Raw genomic sequence first — 24220 nt, 5'->3', positions numbered from 1 at the left:
ATTTAGATATCATTGATTGTTGTCAGTAGATTCAAGAAATACCAAACACTGGCATTCATGTGGATATTTCCAATCTCAACTGCTATTATTTGTACAAAGTAATAAAAATTTGAAATAAGTATATTAGCGATTCACGTCGGAGATTTCTTCCTGAGCGGAGAAGTAATAAGAGCTTTGGGAACTGAAGTTATGATAACCAAATCCAATGATTTATAGAAATAAATCGATATGAGAGGGAATTTTTAACTTATAATTCAAATAAAACATGAACAATCGACATACTAAATATTAATGCACCAAAACGTTGAATCGAAAAATAATAAAACAGAAAATTTCAATAAAATGCAACAAAGTTAATAGACAGTAACCATCTTTCTAAACGTTCTCAGTTTTTATGAGAATTTGGGAACAAATGCATTACACTAATAGATTCGCGATGTGATAGACAATATTGTAAAAGTATTTCAAAAACTTGAAAGCACCTAACACTACAATGAGAAAATCAACAACATAAATACAAGCCAACGATAATAAAAGAATTTTCTCCATGTAACTGGGGTGATGCTTTTTCGTATACAGAAATGTAGCAATTAACGATAAAAAATTTTTTGTATGGAGAAAATGAATTTCATTCTAAAATTGATTCATATAATAAGACAAGTTGTAAAATTATATTGCGAAGGCCTAAGTATTTAATCTTGATAATGGCTAGCGAACACCAGCATGATGGTGAGGAAGCTTCTCATGTCTGACTGTTTATATAGAATCAGAGTATATCAAATATGGTCTATTAAAAACTTTTACTGAGCTAGAATTAAGAGCTTTTAATGTTTTATCTTATCTAATAAAACTTCACCATCGATTAGTTGAGGTGAAATATTAATTTCCGATTAACTTTTATCGACATCATTAACTTCCAAATTAAAATGGTATGCCGCCCAAATAAATGCTTGCAGATTAATTTCTAGGATTGTTTTATGTAAACCTACGTTGTGAACTTTCATATTCAAGCCAATGTTGTATCCTTGACCGAACATATCCTGTAAATCGATATCGGAAGTTGATAAAAAATTTAATAAAAATGTCAGCAAGCCCTCACCAGAAGTTTTCCTTATAGAAAAGAAATCCAAGGAATTTTTCTTCAACTTTGTTTGTAGAAGTATTGAAAAAAACGAATCCGACAACGACTGAAATCTGCTCTTTGTGAGAGATATTAAGAGTGCAATCTAAGATTATACAAAAATAATTTAATGTTTGATATTATAGAGCTTTCCTCTAGTCTTCTAAAAAATTAACAGTTTCATTTTTATACGATCTAAATAATGAACCATCTGAATGCACTAAAACATACCTGGAAATTGGTAATAGATTCAATTAATTTCAAATTATAACAATATGTTACTATATCATGTTCAACATTTTTTCTGGATAAGATATATATTATATTATCGATACGATCAATCTTCTAGGATTCAGGTTTCGCTTGATCCATAATCATTTTTGTCTGTCATAAAATATCATTCTTTGAAACATTACTTGGCCCCTATCAAACGTTTTGCACTTGAAAAATCTATAGTAAATCATATAAATCTATTTCGAATAGATCAACCAGGCTCTGTTAACAGTTTAATAATATCAATCATAGGTAGACATAAGTTTTGATCTCTACTGATTCATGATCTATTGAAAATAATATTATATAATAGAGCTTAAAAGCGCATAAACATGAACACCCACGGCATTTTCTTCAGATAATTAATAACAACTCACATTCTTTGTTATCACGATGAACACCAACAGTAATGTCTGTTATATTTAAACGTACTTGGGCTTTTGTAGAACTAGCTCTTCTGAAGCTGCAAACAGGCACAATATGAAAAAATACAGCTCATATTTTTCAGTAACACTAACTAGGTGATTTCCATGCTGGTAATTGACAAGTTCTGCTATCAATCGCTTAATTTATTTGTTTAGTTGTTATAATTTTTTGAATCCTCGCTCCCAAAACTTAGTGGTCTATCACAATATCGTTCATATAATTGTAAATTATCCAAATCGATGCTCTTGGTGGAAGCATATAGAATTTGGAATCCCACTTTTAAACCTTTATAAATAGCCAATGTTTTCATTTATTCATCATTGTTGCCAATATGAAAATTATTTAACCAATACAATTGATAAAGAGACATAATTTATACAAATCTGCTGATGATCATCTGTTAATCAAATTAAAGTAATCAATAGAGGACTCTTACACCTTTATATATTTGTTGTTAAATTTGAAAATATAAACTTGACAATAAAAAATAGGGGCAGAATCAATTTTAAACATAATATTATTTGGGAGGGAAGTTATTTTTTCTGTTTGTATTGCGTATATCTGAGATTTCACTTAACTTTATCATATTTCCACACAGAGTATACACTTTAGCTAATATCTACGACCCTACCGAAAAAATTATTTTGATGATAAAACGAAACGTGTTTTTTCAAACACAGAACAATGGAAAAATAGAGTACATTTTTAAGATCGATGTTTGTATGTGAGTTTCTTAATATTGTGGATAGAAACTCACAACAAAAACACTTTTTGACTGTCTCATATACGTTTTAATAACCATAGTCCTCAGAGACCAATGTTCACAATATAATCAAACTGAGCATACAACTGTGGAAAACTGTTAAACTTTGAACTTGGTATACATAAATATTTCGGCACGGTTTGACATGAATAGATTCATGAAATCTCAGTTCCAAACATCAAGTTAAAATTTATATGCTCAAGAAAAAAGTGAGTTTCAAAAGTAGTTTCCATATATCAACAGGGTAGTTAACACACTACATATTCATGTAGAGTTTCTTTTTCTTTCCATTTTGAGCTTCTGAAAAACTATTTTGGAAAATTATATTAAAATAATAAAAGAAAACCATTTTTGATATAATTTCTACAACTTAAAAATGCGAATAAGTAAGTTCTAGAAGCGTGGAAAAATAAAATAAAGATTACATTATTGCCTCTTCCTCGATATTTCTGTTATATTATAAACCAAAAGATGTTGAATTTCTTTATGATTTTTTTGGTTTAGAATTACGTATTCTATCACAGATTTTTCAATTTGACCAGTTTCCTCTATTAATTAATTCTCAAAAAATGAGAAAGATTGAACAATCAAAATATATATATGTATATATATATATATATATATATATATATATATACATAAAAACTACACTTCTCTATTTTATTGTCCACTTGCCCTTGAAGATATAACAAAATTTATTACACGTAGTATTGACCTTTCAAAAAATTTGGACAATATCGAAATAAAACAATTCTGAATACAACTTACCGCTAACTTAAAGAATTACAATGATACAATTGATCGCACTTCTAATGTTCTCACATATTCTCTTCAATGAAAACACAACAGTTTCTGTGAAAGAAAAACACATTATGATGTTTAACATTTCGTATTAAATTTTACTTAACTTATGAAACCGCGCGCGAAATAATCTTCAGCGTACAGAATCGACGCTTCTCGCCAGCATCCTGAAAATCAAGATACACACTAAACTGAAAACAACTATCGTCGCGACAATAAGCGACGCTTGCGCCTGGTATTGGCCCAGCCCCAGCATCCAACCGTTAAAAGGTAGTTTTCATTTTCTTTTCAGAAACTTTCAATGGATCTCAATTAATTATAGCAAAATATAGTTTTTCAGTGAGTTGTTGGTAATTTAGTTTAAAAACCCATTTTCAAAATAATAGTTTTAGAAATTCTTGTGCTTAGTTACGTTTATATTATTCAAAATATTTGGCGATTATATATCTAATTAATGAAAAAATTGATGTTTGTTTACAATGCCTAATATGGAAATGACAATAACAATATTCTTATATTCTGCAGCTGTTACTACAAGGTTAAATTCTGTCACGACATACTTATTTACTTTTTCCAAATTTAATCTCTAATTTGTAGTTTGATTAACAAAAATTGGATATAATTACCGAATGTTAAGATGTGAAACTTTAACAAATTGCTTAGAGCATAGTACAGTCGGAAACCCCACTATTTGATTTTCATGGATTTTGTCAATGAAACTCTTGCTTTGACCCTATATATAGGGAAAAACTATTAATCATTGCATCTATATTAAATATATGATTAAAAAATGAGAAGATTGAACAGAGCTCAGAAATAATTATCGCGACATAAAAAGCAACAAACTTCAAAAGGAAAAATTATAAAATAGTATCATGTGTATATAAAACATTGAAAAAAAAAGAGGTTACGATTACTTTCTGGTCAAGATGACGAGAAGAATTTTGAAGAATATAGAGGCTCTCAGCATATTAGAAAATGAAAGAACCAGAGAAAATTAGGTTTTCCAAGTTATCCTTGCATGGCTAGTCTGTTAATCGTGTAGCTGTTTCCTTCCAACTTCCAGGGTCCGCTAAAGTTTTTCCATAGCCAGTCACTAACGACAAAGCGTAGTCTATAGTCTATAGTAATAAAACAGAACCGATAAAAAAGCTACGATTTATTTATTGCTCTTGTTAGTAATGGCTAGTCACAGTGGTATAAGTCTGTTTGATACATGCTTCTGTATCTGCAATGATAATTTGTTCACTAACTCAATTTATTTTTGCAGCTACAACTAGAAAATTATAACAGTTGAATAATTCATTTTTCGATATAAACAAAATCAACACAATAAATTCTTAAAATTATTAGTATAGGGGATTAGTCAAACGATAGGTAATAAAAGAAAATCAATTGAAGTATGAGGTAATTGTTATGCATTTTATCTAAATATGGATGTATTTCTAGAAGATTCGGTCCCGGGATCCCGAAGACCGGAATCCCGAGATTTGTGAAATCAAACGATTTAAGATCGTTACTTTAGCAAAAAGGTACTCAGACTTACTCAAATTTGCTTCAACAATCCGCAACATAGTACTAGACTATAGTGTAAAGATAAGAAAACAAATAATAGCTGAACTATCTACATTGAAAAAAGAAGGACAACAATTTAGTCTAAGTTTTGACGAATGGACTTTTACCTCTAATAAGAGATATATGAATTTAAATATTCATTCATAAAAAGGAATTTGGGACCTATTCGAATTGATAAATCGCTGATCGCCGACACTTGTGTTCATACAAAATCGGCTTTTGGAGTTTCATATCTCATTAGATACAGATATTGTGGCTGATAGTGACTGATGGTCCAAATGTAATGCTGAAGGTTGGAAAACTTGTTAATACAGAACACCAAATTTGTTTTGCACATGGTATTCATTTTACCGTTTGTAACAGTTTGTAAAGTGTGTAAAGACACATCTAATGAACCGAGTATTAAACTATCTACAAAATCCTCATACTGAGAAAACTGAGTTGGAGACTGATTTTGATGTAAAGGAGTTATTTTTATGTCCAAGCAAGATGACTATAAAAAAAGATTATTTTGTTAACTAGGAAAATTAAAAATAGTGATAATGAAGAAAATGATATCAACATTGAACCCACGCAGACAACTAGTAAAACTGATTTAACATTGAAAGAAAAGATTCAGAACGATATAGAAAACAGTATTAAAACTATAAATCCTGAAGCGTATAAAGAAATTGATCATTAAGCAAGTAATTAATCTTTATGAGGTTAGTTCCACACGAGGTTATAATTTGGAGAAGGCTTATAAAAATCTATTGACGATTCCTCCAACTTCCATCGAGCCTGAACACGCGAATTCCGCTGCTTCATATTTGTGCAACAAATTGAGAAGTATGCTTTCGGATAAGACGTTGGATGCGTTGTTATTTCTTAGATTTTATGTTCGTGGCTTAAATAAGTAAATTATAGTTTCTGGTCTATTTGATTTAAAATATGAGTCCTAATAACATTAATCTCTTTTGACAAATTTTAAGAATTTGATTTTTTAAAGTTTATTGTAAAATATATAAATAAACAAACTAAGCAATAATTTATTAAAATATTTTATAAGGGCCTAGTTTGTTAATTTTATTAGAAGAAATTATAATTTTGCTATGTTTTTGAGGATTTAAAATGAAAGGTTGATTTTAGTATGTTTTACTTTCTTTTTGCTACCACTTTCTATTACCAATACACTCCCGGGACTATCCCTGAATCCCGGTATTAACTGTTGATAATCCCGAAATCTAGACGGGACTAGAAAAATCGACCGGTATCGAATCCTCTATTTATATGTCTTTAAGATATATTCGTCATTCTGACCTCTAGCTGCCAAGAAACTACAGACTGAAGAAATTCCTCGAACTTGGTTCGTTTGAGAGTGCGATAAACATATATTATTTTGAAAAGTTCTTTGCTAATACTGTTATTTATGTGTAATTGATTCGTGATATTTGATGAAGTTTCTTGATAGTCACTCTCATATAATCGTAAATTCGGTATTCAACACATCATACATTTTTTGATTTGTAAGGTAGTAGCCTACATATGAACATGATCGAGAATGTGAAATAGAAATAAAACAAAATTTTTAACAAAGTGTCCTCCTTTTATTGTAGATGTCTGTTCAGATCGCCCTATTCCCAGAATTTTCTGAGAAAAAAAAGGACCGACCCTCAATGTTTCACTTAGTCACGGTACACTTAACTTTAGGAGAATCCCTTTTGTGCTCCTCATTATCATTGTTACTAACCGAAACTTACAATTTTAATTGATTTGGAAAACATGAATTCGTATGGATATGGAAAATGTGGAAAAATAGAATTTTTATGTAGCTGTTGCCTTCATAAATACACATCTAATACAATTTATTGTGTTTAGAAAGTATATCTGAATAGTATTTATAGACTTTATTCTCACAAAACAGAGAAAGCAGAGAAAATAATACCATTACTTTATCTCAAGAAGAGTTTCTCCTTGAAAAACAAATTCATTTCCTTTTCCTTCTCCGCTCGCATCAATAATCAAAAAAGGGTGAATTATAAAAGAGAACTGGTACTGATATGGTTAAGATTTGATGAATGGTTTCATAATTGGATAACTTTTTCACAATTTCAATATTGAGAAGAAAGTATTAAACGAAAATATAATACCTTATGGCTAATTACTAGGTTAGCCCTTCCGAAAAAATGAAAAATTATTATAAAATCTATGAGTTTATCGAAAACATCTCTTATTATCTAGATGACTACAGTATATCATTAGTAAGTGATATAAGCAAAATTGTGGATGAATAAAGATATATAATATATTTCAGATCTGTGAATACAATTTCAGAATTAATAAGCTTAACATAAAATATACAAAATATAGCTTAGAGGTCGGTCTACTACAATTTCACAGGTAAGAGTGATTGATTATATATTGGTTAGCTTCAAGACAAAGCGACCTCTATAATGGCTGGCGACCTTGACTTCCTAACACTAAAGCTAGCCTGCTCAATGTCCAAAGGACGATGAAATTTTTTTAGTACAATGAAACAGATAAATATTTCACTAACAAATATTAATTTTATTCAAAAGTTTGTTGAAGGGAATTGTGGATTTACGTGAAAAACAGAATATTATAAAAATTGATTGAAATATTCGACTCATCCCAACTTACGGTACATGTATATTTCCCTACGAGATGTTATCATAATACTGAATGGAATTTCAATTTTGTATAAATTTCCTATTAAAGTAACGATCATCAATTCTACATAATGCATTACTCCAAGACACTAAATTAGTAAAAATCCATAAAAATCATACTCTTTACGACTAATTACCTATATATCAATAATAATACAAAAATTACAAATGAGCCTAAGAAATTAAAAAAAAAAGGTGCTTTCTTATTGAAAATCACAATAAAATCAATCTCGACAATCAGGGCTTTCACCAATTTAACTTTTTTCGAGATTAGTATTACCAAAAACGAAAAATGATTGTGTCCACGACCCGCTATTGAGCAAATCATTTACCAATAGCTTATGTATCTGCCGACTATCTCTCCTCTTTTACAAACCATCATTATTGTAATAATAAAACCATATTTTACACTAACTATTCACTAGTCGTTAGTTTTTGAAACACAAAAGAAGGCTTTCCGGGAACTGTGACCCTGCATCAGATGGATCACCTATTAGATGATTCCAGCGATTTTTATCCGAACATTCTGTTTGCGGTGAAAATTTTAACCTACCAAAATATTTTATTATTATTAGTTTAGTTTTGTGCGTTAATACATAACTGTCATTTTTCGGTGTTTGAAGACTTTAATCCAGAGTAACTGATTGTGTTTGAATAATAATTGTATATCAGTTATTAGCGATTTAGTGACACGCACGTATTTCACAATCAATTTTTATACCAAAAAGCCATTTTTACACTGGAAAGCCAAAAAGAAAATCGTAAGCCTGTCATCTACTTACAAAATAGTAGTGAAGAAAGAATACTATTTATTATATGGTTATAACGCGATCTACATAATAAAATTGTGGCTTAACTCAATGAGGAAAGGAATTGTATAAAAATCCAAATTATGAATTATTTTGAACAAATTATTAAAAATATTACCTAAGAAGCAAATGTAATTGAATTTTTTAAATTAAAATTTAATAACAGATTTAGAAACTCATTACCTCTTATGACAAGCATCTCAAGCAGGTATTAGGAATGAAATTTACCGCTACTGTCTATCTTTGTTATTCTGACAATGAATACAGAACAAAATGTTAATGAAAATTATCATGTTTGGGATGAATGAAGAATTGTATTGTTATCAACTCTTTCACTGAAATAGACCGTGAAGCTGGTCTTCTAATATGTTAACCGAAGCTAAAGTTTGGCTGATTCACTGAGCACTTTTTGTATTTATTTTTTGAAATAATTAAGTGTCAGTGAATAGTTCAGTGTTTTAAGGTTTTAAGTAATAGTGAATATTTGAATGTGTAAGTGATAGTGAATAGTTAGTGCACAAATAAAATACATAAGTAAGAATGTATAAATCCGTCCCAGCCGTTTTATGATTCGTGATTTGTGATCATACGAATGTGTGTCAATTATGAAAAGATGATAGGTAAGTAGACTGAAAAATATTTCCTATTTCGAATTTATAATTTGTCTTCTGGAATATCTATGCCATTTAAATGAACTAAAAGTTGCAGTAATAAATCTAATAACAAATTTTCGAATAGGATATTCCTAAAATAAATCTAAAACACTTCACAGTGACATATTGCGATTAATTGTCATGAACTTCAGGAGGTGGTGCTGGATAGAAGTATCACGAACAATTAGTTTGATTGTGCCAACTTAATACACGTTTCACATGCGGTATTTGAAATTATACCTTTGTGGAAAGAGTATTGTTAGTCAGTGTTTCTGTTATGAGCTATGAACATGTAAAATGCCATGTTTTTTCACCATAGATAAAGCTTTAATGCATCACAAATATGCAGATTAATGTGTGCTGTTTACGGCAAGGCTGCTGCAACTATTTGCACCGTGCGAAATTGGTGTAAACAGCTGGCCTGACCGAAAAAGCCGACGAAGTTTCGCAACTGATAGAGATAGATTTGTTTGATAGATGTAAACTGTCAAAATATTGCTGATGCACAAGGCATCAATAATCAAATGGTTGAAAATAATTTGAGGAAGGCTGAATAGGTGTTGAATTGATTTTTTGGTGTCGCAAGAGTTGATTGCACCAAATTTAATTAATCGAATCAAAATTTGCGATACTTCGTTATAACGCAATAAAATAGCATTATTTCTCATGGGAATAGTGAATGACATAAAATGATTGAATGCTGGGAACTTTGAACTCAAAAGATCGTGGTCAGAACGTAAAGATAAAAGAATTGAAAAACCCGGACTGACAGCGTTTGTTATGTATATGGTGAGACTGTGGGAGAATTATATACTACAAACTTCTGAAACTTAATCAAACGATCGATTCAGTACTATACTATCAACTTTGAAGTAGATTACAGTAGGAATTTCAAAAGTTAACCAGTAGAACGACCGTCGTATTCCAACACGACAACTCCAGACTACACATCTTTGATAATTCGCCAATAATCGACTGAACTTGGTTGATAAGTTTTAATTCATCGTATTGCACCTTTTGACAATGATTTTTCAAATCTTTGTCAAACTTTCTTAATGGAAAAAAATTGGAAAATCATCACAGAAGTTTTACACTGATGGAATTATGAAACTACTCGAAAAATGGCAAAAGTTCGACGATAATAATAGCATTTACGTACATCGACATTTAGTAAAGAAAAGTTTCACTACAAAATTAATTAAGATTCGGATTATACCTGATGATATGTTACCAGAATAAAAATGTTTCTTTAATGATGTCACTTTTTCTTAAGGTAGAGCTGCTTATTTGATCTTACGTTCTTTCAGAATATGTATAAATTAACTTCTCACAAAAAGAAACATCGTTACAATATAAAATGAATAAGTAAAAAAATCAACATTTCAGATGAGCATAAATGGAGTTCAATTAAATAAAACTTCAGTGATTAGTAATATAGGTAAATATAAAAAACAGGCTATCGGGAATTTCGTGACAGATTTCCCGATTTCCTTCCAAATACTTCTCTCATTTTTCCGCTTTCTTGAATACTAATTTTTTCCTTTAGAAAGATCTAAAATTGAATCTCTCAATAGAATTTTATTCAAATAATAAGAGTCATTGTTCGAATTAACTATGATTTGCTGGAAAAATTCTCACCTTTTATCAACATCTCTGAGTTTTTCTTAATGGTAGTTTCGTTTTTAAACTTAAGTTTTAACAACATTTTCGAATCTTTTATAGTAGAAATGTTATGTGTTTGTATGCTCAACTTCCACCGTAGACATCTTTAAAGCATATTGTCAGTTATAGGTACTATCTACAAGTAAGTGTAGTTTTGACTAACTTCTTTGAACAACACAGCTCTTTTCTATGGTGTTATGTCGATTGCTACCGAAAAAACTGGAAACAAAAATATGAATTACCACAATAAAAAAAAAGTGAAACTCTCTAGAAAAAATACAATCAATTAATTTAAAAGAACCAAATTAAAAATGAAGAACTTCTGTCGGAATGTAAAAAATAAATGAACGATTAGAATATTCTTTTTAGATTCAAGTTGAAAGATAACGGCTAGCTGCGATATACTATATTACATTGAAGGTTACACAACATTTAGCAGCTTAAAACTTCCATGTCAGCCAATAAAGTTCGGGCAGCTATCTATCATTTCACTGCTGTCCAATTTTTTTCAATTAGATATGAATATAGGTCATATAATGATAATCTGAGACTTTGTTCCAAGTTCTTACAACTGTTTATCTAACCAATAAACTGTCTAAAATAGTTATCTCCTATGTACTCATCAGATAAAATTAAAGCCCTATGCCAATTCAAAACGTCCAATTGTAAACGTGGACGATAAGAAAGCCTCAGTAAATCGTTGGACTTTAAAAAAAATTCAAATAGTTGAGATATATCTTAGCGTCTTATAAATGGAAGTCAGTTACTGAATTTATAACACGCAATTAATAATTTCACACAAATCCAAAGCCTATAGAATCTCAAAATACATATTTCTTAGTAAGTACAATGCACCCCTCATATTTTCTATTATTTTCTTAATCTATTAAATTACAAATATAAATGTCAATACTGCAAATCTCCTGATTCATCACCTTCAGAGTATTTTTCTGAGGATATTTAAAAAACATTAAGATAAAAGTATAAGATAATACTAATAACAATCTGTCAAATAATAAATCAGTACTTGTCTAAGTCTATACTAGCTTTTCATAATAGTCTGGAATAATTTCAAACAGAAAAAGGAAAATAATTTGAACATCTAGTTGAGTAAGATTAGTTTCATAATTAATGACGGTTTTCATATGTGAAAATTCCTACGCTTCAATTCAAACAGGTTGTAACTTGTTTAGACTAGTCTCTAATTCTATGAATAGTACAATTGCTTTGCTTACTTTCAATCAGTCACTCTCTGTTTATTGGAGACGCAGTACGTTTTTACAATACATAGTATAGAGTGCGATAAATATGAAATTGGTGTATTGTTAAGACATTACTAGAAACAAAAGTTCAAAGCCGACCAATTTTGCAACAGTTCTCCAATCAAAATAAAACTCGTAACCTTATTAAATCAGTTGGTGCAGCAGTGAAACGTGATTTTTCATTGTATTCAGACTCAAATCAGGAAGTTGTCATTGTTAACGCAGGCAACGCACGGTACAAAGAGAATATTGGATTTATCTATACGTAGGTCAAAACGTGAACTCTAGACTGCTCATAGCAGCACAAGAACTGTCTCAGACAGATAAAACGCTTATAGCTTTTTATCAAATGTTGTTGAAAAGCTGTTTCTCCACTTCTCCCACAAATTTGAGGTTTTTTCTTGATCACTCATATTGAAAAAAACAAACTATACATGTGATAATCAAATAAAAAAGACCTGCAATGCAACTGCGACCGCGGAATCATGGTCACGCACAACTAAATACAAACTAGTTTGATTCGAGTCATCTCGTGTGTAGCGGTTGCCAAAACGTTGCAAGATCAACTGCTTTGAACCTTTTGATTCAAAACAGTTGCATCGTGTGCCGTGGGCATGAAGCAGCTGTGGCAGCAAGGAAAATTTGTGATATTGAAGGGTAAGGCACAAAAGGCGAAGCGTTGGCTTAATAGTTTTAATATTGGGTATTTGATGCTTGGATATCGTTCGCGCTCACGTCTTTCAACTGCGTGGGATAATGTGGTTTTAAGGGAAGCAGCAGAAAATCAACCTAGTACCAACACTCGCCGATTATGAACTTCCTCGAACCCTCAAATGATACTATACATCACTAATAAAAATCATTACGTAAGACCTATATAAGTTGTCGAATAGTGCCACACGAATCAATCTAGATTTGAGTGAAACATCGAGTAACAGCTTCTTGACTTACGGAAATATAATCGTTTTATTAGAAAGATAATTACCAGAACCTGTCGCAAAGAGAGGTTGATTTGAGTGGAAAGTCTTCTTGCTTGTCTGATAGAATTATTAAAGTTTAGTATGCTTCGGAATCATTCTAGATGGTCGAGATATCAATGCCGAGGTATATAGTGGACAGCTGATGCGAATGTACGAGGTTTTATCAAAGACCTATTAAAGGTTTATTTAATCAAAAGCCTCTCTTATAACAAGATAATGCTAAACCACACTGTGATTATGCAGCATGAGATCTAAAAAATGGTATTCAACTCCTACCACATCCAACAGTCCGAACCTTGCGTTGTAAAATTACTGTATATTTAGATTGAATCTAAGTAAGATGTTGAAAATGCAATGGGACAATTTACTGTATCTAAGCTCAAATAATGGTTTCATCCTGGTCTCAAAAACTTTCCGAACTATATTACTATACTTAGAATATTAAGGCTTTCTTTTAGTAATGTTATTTAATGAAAAAAGTGAACATCGAAGACATTATTAATATTTGAAAAATTACGTTTTTGATGATTCAATGTACCTTGTCAACTTCCATTCGACTTAAATAATTGGCCTAAGTAATTTAAAGCAGAAATCGAAATATTAGCAAATATTAGCATCACTTTATGAATATACAATGGCAAATATAAGGCTACTGGGCATTACTAATAAAACTTCCATATGTTATCCCAGTATTGATGAGTTTATATGGAAATTTAATGATATTTTTCTCAAATTAGTAGACTGAAAGATACGAGTACAAGCTCTCAAAAAAAACAATGTGAACAGTTATCTTCATGGAAAAAAATCATTTTCTTGTCAAAAAAGGGGATTAAAATTTCCTTCGGGGAATCAATACTATGATATGAATATGTAGAGAATCAAATCAAATGTATGTAGAGAATCATGAATCAAACATTACATCATGAAGAACAAATTATTGGATTATTTCTTCTAGTATTCAAACAGCGAACAGTGACATTGGTTCGATTGATTGAGCAACTTTTCCTAGCCAATAGACTAAGTCACAAATACATTGGGGTATACAGTTGCAGTTTTTGCAAACAATAATTTTTAATTATTTTGATTCGATCAATCATAAGTTATTCACTAATAACTCTATAATAACATTTTCTTCTGAGAAGGAAGAAAATACTAATATTATCACGAAAACTAAGATTAAAAAAATTCAATAGTTAAAACATGTAAGAGGGCGTTGCTAGTAACCAAAAGTTAATAAATAATGTCCAACAATTAACAAGTGTTGGATCAGATCCAAGTAAAGGGTATAATTCTTGTAAAAACTCATCGAATAACTGAATATCATATTTCCAATAGCTAATAAAGTCTATTTAAAAATTAAAATCACATAAACCACTCCAGTGGCGGAACAAATCCTGTAAGAAAATATTTTATTTTAATTATGTGTTACAAATTTATTGTATCTATTACTAAATTTGACATGAAGTTAATATAGGACTCAGATTTAAAATTGATTACAACTGTTGGTTATTTTTAATAGAAAATCATTTTTACAGAAAAATTACAGGCATATATTACCCTAAATATGTGAATTTTGATCATTCCTATCTTTACTACAGTAGGTAATTTTTTTGACACTAGGTTACATTGACAATCGAATCCGTAAAAATAATAGATACAAATATATCCTTTACGTGACTGAAATATCTTCGATTTTTCATTCTTGCACAGTTGAGAAAATACTCTTTCAGTCTTTTAGTAGCAATCTTCGCTGAAACACCATCTGCGTTAAACCTTTACGAGCGTAATATTATCTTTTAAAACAAAAAGACTACAAGTGTTCTAACCAAAAAAAAGGATTCACTAATAGAACGAAATCCACGGAAATGTTTTATAACAGAGAAGCAAATAAAAACTAACAAAAAGTCAATTTTATATGAAAGAGTGTATATTATTGCCGCCCCTTCAACTTCCGAATACAATGCCGAAGGTAGATTGTATGAACACATCAATCAAAAAATATTCCCTCACTTATTAAATAACAAATTTAAATTGAATGCAATCAAAACGGAACGAATGGTTATACGAAGCGCATTCAATTTTACCTTCTATATAGTTGCACAAAAGTCCGGATAAACCAGTAACTTTGAAAAACACTGAAGCACATGAATTTATTTTATGTATTTGTATGGGTTCTATCAAGATAGAAAAAATGGAATGAGCACATAAGTCGTATGGATAACAACAGACTGGTCAAGGTAGCGCGCGATAAATCCCCATTGTGCCGAAGGAGTACCGGCCGATCCAGAAAAAGGTGGAGCGACAACCTTGAAGCAGGATAGAAGGCGAGGATGTCGAAGATAAAACAGGCGACTACGCCTAATACACGGAAGAAAAAGAAGTATTTGTTGCCAATAAAATGGAATTTTTCATTCAACTTAAAATATTTTTTAATACACAGATATATCCTCTATAGGGTTATTGGGAGATGAAAAAAATTGTTTCAAACTAAAAAATTTCGCTTTTCAAATATTTAGAATATTAACCGGCCTAGACTCATCTTTATATTCCCAAGTAGTTTAATGATATTAAGTCTGGAGATCTTGTTGACTATTTAATAATATAAAGTTATCCAATTCAGTATTCATGAAGATATTCTTTGACAATAATACCAACACGTGGGGTAGCGCCGTCTTCTTAAAATTACAATTGACTATCTGGATTTATTCGGCCTATGTTGGCAAACATTACATATAGAACAGATATTAATTCAAATACGGTTCAGCTGTGAAGTTTCTCTCAACAAAGTATGGATCGCATATTCTGTTCATGATACCTGCCCGTACATTTACTTTCTAAAGACGTTGGGAGCTTCACATATCCAATATAGAGCTTTCTAACTTCCTAAATAATTAATGTTCATATTAAGAACTTCACTTGAAATTTATCCGAAAATAATATATTACGTGCAAATGCATGATTTCCTTATAAAAATGCATTCGCCCATCATAGACAGCTTCATAGACAACTCTTTAATAAGATATACCCTATTATACCATACATGGGTGATATTTTTCTGTTTTCAGAAACCCCCCAATCTTTCTCGTAGACGCTATGTCCATTTTTTCTCATCTAAAACATATAGTTGACCACCTTTGCGCAAGCCTTCAAATTTTAGGAATATTTTACCAATTCACTTTGACTTGAAATGATATTTCCGTTTAATGAATTGGAAGGCTCACATTGATAAACTAGACGTTTTACTTCACTTGTACATAGATGCTGAACAATATATTAAAATTGATTCATTTTATAATTCAGCTTTTTTGCTGAAGGCATAAATTCTAACGAATGTTGATACTAAATTTAGTTTTCAGTTTTAAACATGGTAAATCAATAATAATCTGATTTTCAATAACCACATAAGTGTGCATCAACTTTTCAATCACTTTATACACAGCACACCTCTACATTTGATAAAAAAAGTTCATTAACGTCCAAAGTAAAATCAATTCTCGTATTTAAGATTATCTTTTTAGTTACTGATTCAATGGGTTAACCGGACTTTGGCACTACTCTGCATATAAATTTAAAAATCAACATTTATAAGCACAACAAGATATTGAGTAGAAACGAAAGAGCAGATGCACCTACCATAACCCGTGATAAGTATAAATAGGAGCTTATCTGTACAGAATAAAATACTACTTCATAAACAAGTATACGGTCATTTATGTTGGACACATATTTTATCATTATTATAACTTTCCATTATGCAAGGTACAGTCACAAAGTAAGTTTCATTTGATTATATAAAAAAATGTCTACAGATACAGAAAAATCTACAACTGTTAAACTATTTTTCTATATAGCTTCCGAGATTTTGTTGACTCAACTTTTCTTGAGTACGAAGTGTGCCACCATTCCATTTATTACCTTTTATTTTCTGGGCTGTCGCAAGATACCAAATTTCATCACCTGTGACCTCTCAAGGAAGAAAATCACAACCGTCCTTATAGTAGTGTGTCAAAAATTGAAGTGAATTGCCCCTCTTTGGATTTTTGTTCAGTAAGAATTTCGGATACCCAGCGTGAGTAAAGTTTGCAAAATTTCAGTTTTTCATTCGCCATTTCATGAATTAGCGATATCGAAATTTGCGGAAATTGCATAGCAAGAGTAGTAATTATAAACCCTCGTTTTTGATAGAGCTTCTCCTTAATTACGTGAACTAGTTCATTAGTAACAAAAGACAGACGTCCACATCGTTCTTCTACGTGTACTTAATCACGACCTTCATTAAACTGTTGTCCTATCTCCTAATCATTGAATCACTCTTTGTATTTTGTTATTTTTAGTTTCTTTACATTTAGAAATCGAATCACCGATCTAATTTTATAAGCGGCGCCATTTTCAATTAAGGCTGCCATCTAATAGAAGCACTACAAAGAACACATCGGCAGCATCGATCTGAAAATGACATACATTTCTTCTTCTTGAGTTAGAACTGCCGCTGATAGAAAGAGAGCGCAACTTACATTGTGGATATACCTCGTACATTATAGTACGTACACATCAGTAAAGAAGCAAGATGTCTAAGAATACATGATTCTCACTCTCCTTTTCAACTAGTGTCCTCCGTTGTACTTAGTCTGTGGCGGAGTGGAAAAATATGTATCTCTAAAATGCAACTTTGATGTTAGAAGAGGAATCATAGACTATGAAAACCCACGATTACTTTTAGGTGTCTTCCATAAAATTCACTTCAATGCCAGCTTTGAAAATATTCCGGAAATTACGACAACTGATGCTGTAGCATTTTCGTAGATTTTGTTATTTAACATCCAATTACCCCTAAATAGTCACATTATTCATCTTCAAAATTTACATCATGATTTAGAGGCTGGTAATACAGATAATTGTTATGTCTCAATACTTGAAATAAATTTGAAGCCTAGTCAAATGATCACTTGTCGATATCAGCACTGTTTTTGAAAGTACAATATGCAAAACTCCTCCAATATTCTGTTGATCCTAGTTTTTTTTTCTACATCATCTCTTTTGTATTTAATATATCATCTGCATAACTGTACTATATCGCAATTTATCTTCCTCATAGTTTTTATTGTCAATATGTCTTCTACTGATTTTTCTGTGAAATTTTTGAATTTTAATTCATATGTCGAGGGTTTCTTATAGCTTATCCACTAATTTGGTCTGAACACTGATCGTTGCAAACTAACTTTTGGTATAGTACACAGGAAATATTGAAAGTGAATATTATTTCTCCCTGTTTCCTCTGTGATTTTGATAAAATATTGTTACCGTAATTCCCTGATTCCCTGTTTCGTTCTTCATACCAACTTCTAAGCCGAAATGTATAGTTCTTTTTCTCTTCTAGTCACGGGGGAAACTGTTTATGATTCTCGCGAGACCTGCTGAGATCCCAAAACTTCTCTAAACGACATGACACTTTCTACTTGTTTAATTCTTTTATGTTTTCCACTAAAATTTGATTTGCACTCGAGTCTCGAGGGATGAGATATGTTAATCCAGTAGCTACAAGCACAGAGTCCTGTATTCTTCAAATGATTTTCAATAAGTGAAATGTAAGACTAAATATTTATAAATGTTGGATAATAGGATTATAAAAAAGGAATATACAATGTGGAGTGTCGGATAGAGATCACATTATGTGATGATATCGTTAAACTTATTGTTTTGAAGTTTGATATTCACACAAAAAGAATATTTTGGTAGTTGAAATTCTGTTGAAATTGAAACCTATATGCAAAAAATGTCATGGTGAAGATACAAAGGGTTTAAATAAGTGAATAAAAATAATTTGGGGTCTGTGGGATATGAATGGAGATCCAATAAAGTTGACCTCATCCGAGCAATGCGTTATGTGTGTGCTAATTCTTATGACCATGAGATACCTCACCTTGTCAGGATTGAGCATCCTGTTGATAATCTTAGTATTTACTTATTTTCTTTCACTCAATATCACCAGTTTAAGTGTCTCCCCTTTTTAATCAGTATCTCTCATGAAATAGTCATCTTGAGAAATGTTGGCAACTGGATAACCTATTTTTGTGCAATATTTCATACATTTTTCTATTTGAGTTTCAATACCGAATTATATGTACTGTCTATGTAATTATAATTACCAAGCGAAATATAATAGCAATACATATAAATTATTTACATGAAACAGTCATCATAAATTTTCAAATTGATAATATATTTAGTTCTTCCTACATAATAAAATATGGATATATTTCCATATCGTAATATGAATATTTTTTGAAAGTGAATTGGAATATAAATTAAAATGTCCAGATGGAATTATGAATGTTCGAAACATTATGCTGATTAACATTAAACAATTGTTATCCTACCATAAGCTTGTAAGTTATAATTGTTTCAAATCACATTGGAGAAGTAGTATTCCAACTATTGAATCTCACGAAACGTAAGTGTCAAAAACTGAAGTTAATGCAAACAAGCTTTGAATATCTAAGTTATAAATAGAAAGTTCAATTGAAATGTTATTCATTCTTTTATTCAGTCTTTGGATAATGACGAATCAACAGTCATAGCACCCAAATTATATTAAAATATAGATATCTTCACGATAAAAGACATTCTAAGGAAGCAAGTCCATTTTGCTATGTTTAGCTGTTTTCCTCAATTTATTAGTAACTTGTTACGCAATAATATATCCTACAGCAGTTGCAATTGCATCCATCAGATCTTGAAACATAATTTGAAGTGATCAATATTCAGTACTCATCCTAATTTACAAGAAAATGAGAAAACTGTACGTTCTTTTAATTACACTGAATTTTCCTGGAGTGGTTAATGAAAAAAACAAGAGCATCAATGGAAAAATGAATACAATAGCCAGTTAATGTAAAATAAATGAGAAATTATTAAATAATGCTCAAGAGATTCGTATCTAATCTAAATTTTTGTCACTGGATGTGAGTCTCATAGTAATAAATAGAGGATATGATGAGAAGCAGGTATTGTGTTGACTAGAAGTAGAGAATAGAAGTACCTTCAATGCGAATGTATGTTAAAAGAGAATTGGAAAAACTGGATAAGAAGATCAAATGAAGTATAAATTTTTATACATGTCACAAATATTCACAATCAAAATTATATTGATTGAGGCAGACCAGGGTAAGTAGAAAAATAACATAATGTATATTATAGATAAACCAATTGCTGCTTGTTCTAAGAGTTGTTGTTAATTGTTACTTATCAATATATTTATAGAATAATCAATAATTAAAAGTGAATTATGTTCACAAAATTGATGAACCTGTATTTTTTCTCAATAAAAAACTATCAAGATTCACGAAAATTTTAAGTTCAATTATACTAAAACTATTCGTGTCACATTTTCAGGCTTAATATGAATTTCTGCTCTTGAATATCTCTTCTGCATTATTTCTATTGCCACATTATTATTCGAAAAGTTAGAATCACTGTTGAATTCTATAATTTGTTAATGAAAAAACCGATCTGCACATCAAAATAAGTCACATACATGGCTCAACTAATACTGAGTCAATTGTAAGTATTATAGATAATTTTTTATATAAACATGTGTAAATACATTTTCTTGGATAAATACAGTGTAATAAACAGAGCTGGATCACAAAAAAATTTAGCTGTTATGAATACTAAATATTCACCTTCATTTGTAAAATACTTGAAAATATTATATATTGGCCGCTGTGCTAGAGCTCCATCCTGTACTGAAGACTGAAATTTTTTAAAAAAATTTAATCAAGTATTACAACTCTGTGATTCTACTATTGAATCATTCATAATATTAACATAAATAGTCAATTATTTATCGAAACAAATAGTTTTCAGGATACATGAGTCTACATAATACTCATATGGAAATAACAAATGAATTAGGTGATAAAACGCTCATAAGAGTTACATCTAAAAAATCCGGACGACTTAAAAAATTAAAACGTAAAAAGATTATATTCCATAAATACTCAATCAGCATTTATTTCAATATAAATAGAAGTTATTGTGGATACCATTTTAATGAGTTTTTGTTAATTCAATAATCGAATGAGTTTTATCAATTCAATAATTGAAATTAATGTAATTCATTCAAAATTGTAATTTTTTTGATAATTTTTTTATAAATATTATTTCAGGAGTGAAATTTATAGTTTGAAACAAACTATTCATACTTATCTTAACTCCCTATTATTCATGAATCTCTTTTACAAAATACGTTGCTATCATTCATTTATCAATACTTTTATGAATACAAAATAGAAAAATTTATAATTTTTTATGAATTCTCACCATAATCTGTTTGAGGTTTTCCGTGAAATCAGTAAATCACACAATACTAGAATTCGTTCACCTTTACAACGTTTGATCGTGCTGCTGTAAAAAGTGACATTAAAATGTGAAGACGAATATTTTAAGTGAAATTTCACTTCCTGCACTAAAAGCTTATATTTACTTCTCTTATTGTAAGCGTTCTATTAATTCATAAAGTAATACCAGTATATGCAATTTCTTTTTCTTTCAACATACTTTTAGAGGTAGGCAAATAAGATATTATTACTTATTAAACCAGAACAAATTCTTAGTCACCTAACAATTTAGCAACAATAGTTTCTTGGCAACGGTATTCATGGCTTACCAAATAACAAACAGCTGTTACAGTTAGTTGAGGAGCTCAAATTCATTTCGTGAGATGTGATTTTTTTAAAATAGTCAGAAGTAACAAACTATTCAATCACATATTACATTCTGAAAAAGAGAAACAAAAATGGAACCCAAAAAATACTTGTATAAGAATGTATTTCGTTTGTTAAGCTAAGAATTCTCCATACATTCTAAACGTCAATTTTTGTGGGCCAAACAGGTAAGAAATGGATAATTCATTAAATGTTTTGGCTATTTATTTATAGTCACTAGGAATTTTGTCCTTCAACTTCTACAGAATGGTTCCATCCTCTTCGCACTTAACATTATTCAAATATTTTTCTTAAACCTTTTATTTCTATATTTAATACAATATAGATCATCAAACACTTGGAAAACAATATTTCTGAGGCAATTTAAAATTTCATAAAAAATGTATTATTGCAATTTTCTAATATATTTTTACATTATATTTCGAACATAATTTCAGTCCCTGATGATGAATACATAAGTATTCGAAAACTTGCCATATATATTAAGAAGAGAACACGTTGGTGTTGATTTGTAGAGTTCATGAACTAGTTGGCAAAGACTGTGCCAATTTACATATAAGTGAACGTATTATAAGTAACAGCATGAATAATATTATTTGGACATCCCACATAGTATCCCATGCCGTTATATTTGTTTTAAAAACATCAAATTGTCATTCAGAAAATTAAAACAACTGTCTGCATTTTTCTAATAAATATCTAACTAAACGAACGTATAAGTAATAACATAAAAATTGAAGAAACAACATCAATATACATTCAAGTACATCAACGTCAATTTCTTAATTTTTTTCTTTCTCCCCTCGTTTCATTGTTGTCAAAGTTTTTCTATGGCCATTATTTTATTCATTATCCTTCTTTATTCAAATTAAATTTTTTCACCCCAAATTAAATTTGTTACTGGAGCTTTTCATCTCTTCCCCTAACATCAACTTTTTCAAAATCTTGAAATAGGAATGACTGAATTGGAAAGTATTCCTAGGTATTTCAAAAATATTAAAGCTCAATGACTTATATTGTTGTTTGTACCTTGATAAAGAAAAATTACTTGTTGGTTTTAATAATTAACTGGTCTACTAATGAATTCCTTGATCTAATTTCTTCAAATGTATCTCAATAACAAGAAATAGTTATTGGGCAAATTAGCTTCTTAATTGCAGACATAAATTTCATTACAAACCTGTTTTTAACAACCGGTATGTTTGGTGAATTTTGTATACATATGGTTGTATAGAATATAGTGTAATGCTACATTATTTGCATGTTTGCCAAGGGTTAGCAAACGTCCACAAGCTAAAGTCTGTGCAAACGCTTGGATGCCATTTACACAATTTCGAGTGTGTTAATGTGTTCTGGTCAGGCAAGCGTTGCAGACAAATGTGGCGTTGTATTGGACATTACGTTTAGTATGACAGATTTTTATTCAAAATATAAGCATAAACAAAGGGAGCGAAAGTTATGGTAGAGAAAATGGTGTGGATATCAAAAATTCATGGGAATAGACACTAGCCTGGATCGGTTCCAAGCACACCGCTTTCACGCTTATGTTTGTGAACAGTTGTCGAAATTTTTCAAACATGTAAACGTAGCATAACATATTGAAACTGTTAATTATTAGGAAACTATAAAAAATTGTATTCAGTTGGGAAGGAGACAAATTGAAGCGAATGCACATGTGCAAACTATTTTCAAAATAATAACGCTATACTTCTAGATCATTGGTACAATCAGCTGTAGAAATATACAGAAAAGGGAAGGAGAAAACATAACAGAATAAAATTAGGCCTACAAAAAAAACTTAATCCTTTTAAAAATTGAAATTGAGAATAAAATAACATAAATGCGAACCTACTAATATAAACGATCTGAGGATGATAATAATAATATTTATGTAACCAAATAGAAATTGACGGAAATATGAAAAATATTAGAAACATAATACTAAAGCTCACATCACAAAAAAAGGAAGAAAATAGTGCAGGCAATCAAGTCCAAATATTATGAAAACTAATACATCGCAAGAAAAAGATCGAAACACTTCAGCGTTATCCACAATACTGATAGTTGAACGAGTAAATAATGATGATAAATCGCACATATCAACCCGTATATATGAACGACCAATACTGTTGTTGACTTAAAATATATCAGCAGTGATTGATGTAGTAGATTAGTTACATCTCTTCTGCCAATAGACCGGACCTGTATCCTTCGCACAGCTCAAGTTTGAAACTACTCACAAATGAATGAACAAAATGTCAAGAACATTAGATAATACCCTTATAAATATTAGATAGAATAAAAAAGCAATAAAATGATAAGTTTTCAACATTGAAACTTAAAGATTCTATAAGAAACAAATGCTGCAGTCATAATAAAATGATTTGCACAAAGTGGTGCTATGACATAAAAGGATGTAATACAACAAAAAACGCTCGCAAAAAATTGATGATCGCTTAGAGACATTCATACTGCAACTTTCAAATCTGTCAATAAAAGTC

At 30.3% G+C, this 24220-nt stretch overlaps 1 protein-coding gene across 3 annotated transcripts in view; it reads right to left on the bottom strand.

Moving 5' to 3' along the window:
- Positions 1–24220, bottom strand: part of LOC130899883 (5-hydroxytryptamine receptor-like) — a 350025-nt gene that overhangs the window by 311728 nt on the left and 14077 nt on the right. Inside the window, exons 2-3 of one of the 3 annotated variants that reach the window (XM_057810059.1) lie at positions 10728–10970; positions 3351–3434 (exon numbers count right to left, since the gene is read on the bottom strand). The gene's annotated coding sequence lies outside the window, so the exon portion shown is untranslated. Of the gene's footprint in view, positions 1–3350; positions 3569–10727; positions 10971–24220 lie in introns of those variants that run through there. The other 2 variants (XM_057810060.1, XM_057810054.1) reach the window with 2 other exon arrangements.

The sequence above is a fragment of the Diorhabda carinulata genome, chromosome 1 (assembly GCF_026250575.1).
Source record: "Diorhabda carinulata isolate Delta chromosome 1, icDioCari1.1, whole genome shotgun sequence".
In the NCBI taxonomy this organism is placed as follows: domain Eukaryota; kingdom Metazoa; phylum Arthropoda; class Insecta; order Coleoptera; family Chrysomelidae; genus Diorhabda; species Diorhabda carinulata.
Note: the sequence above shows the minus strand (reverse complement) of the source record. Positions and strands in the feature narration are given on the sequence as shown.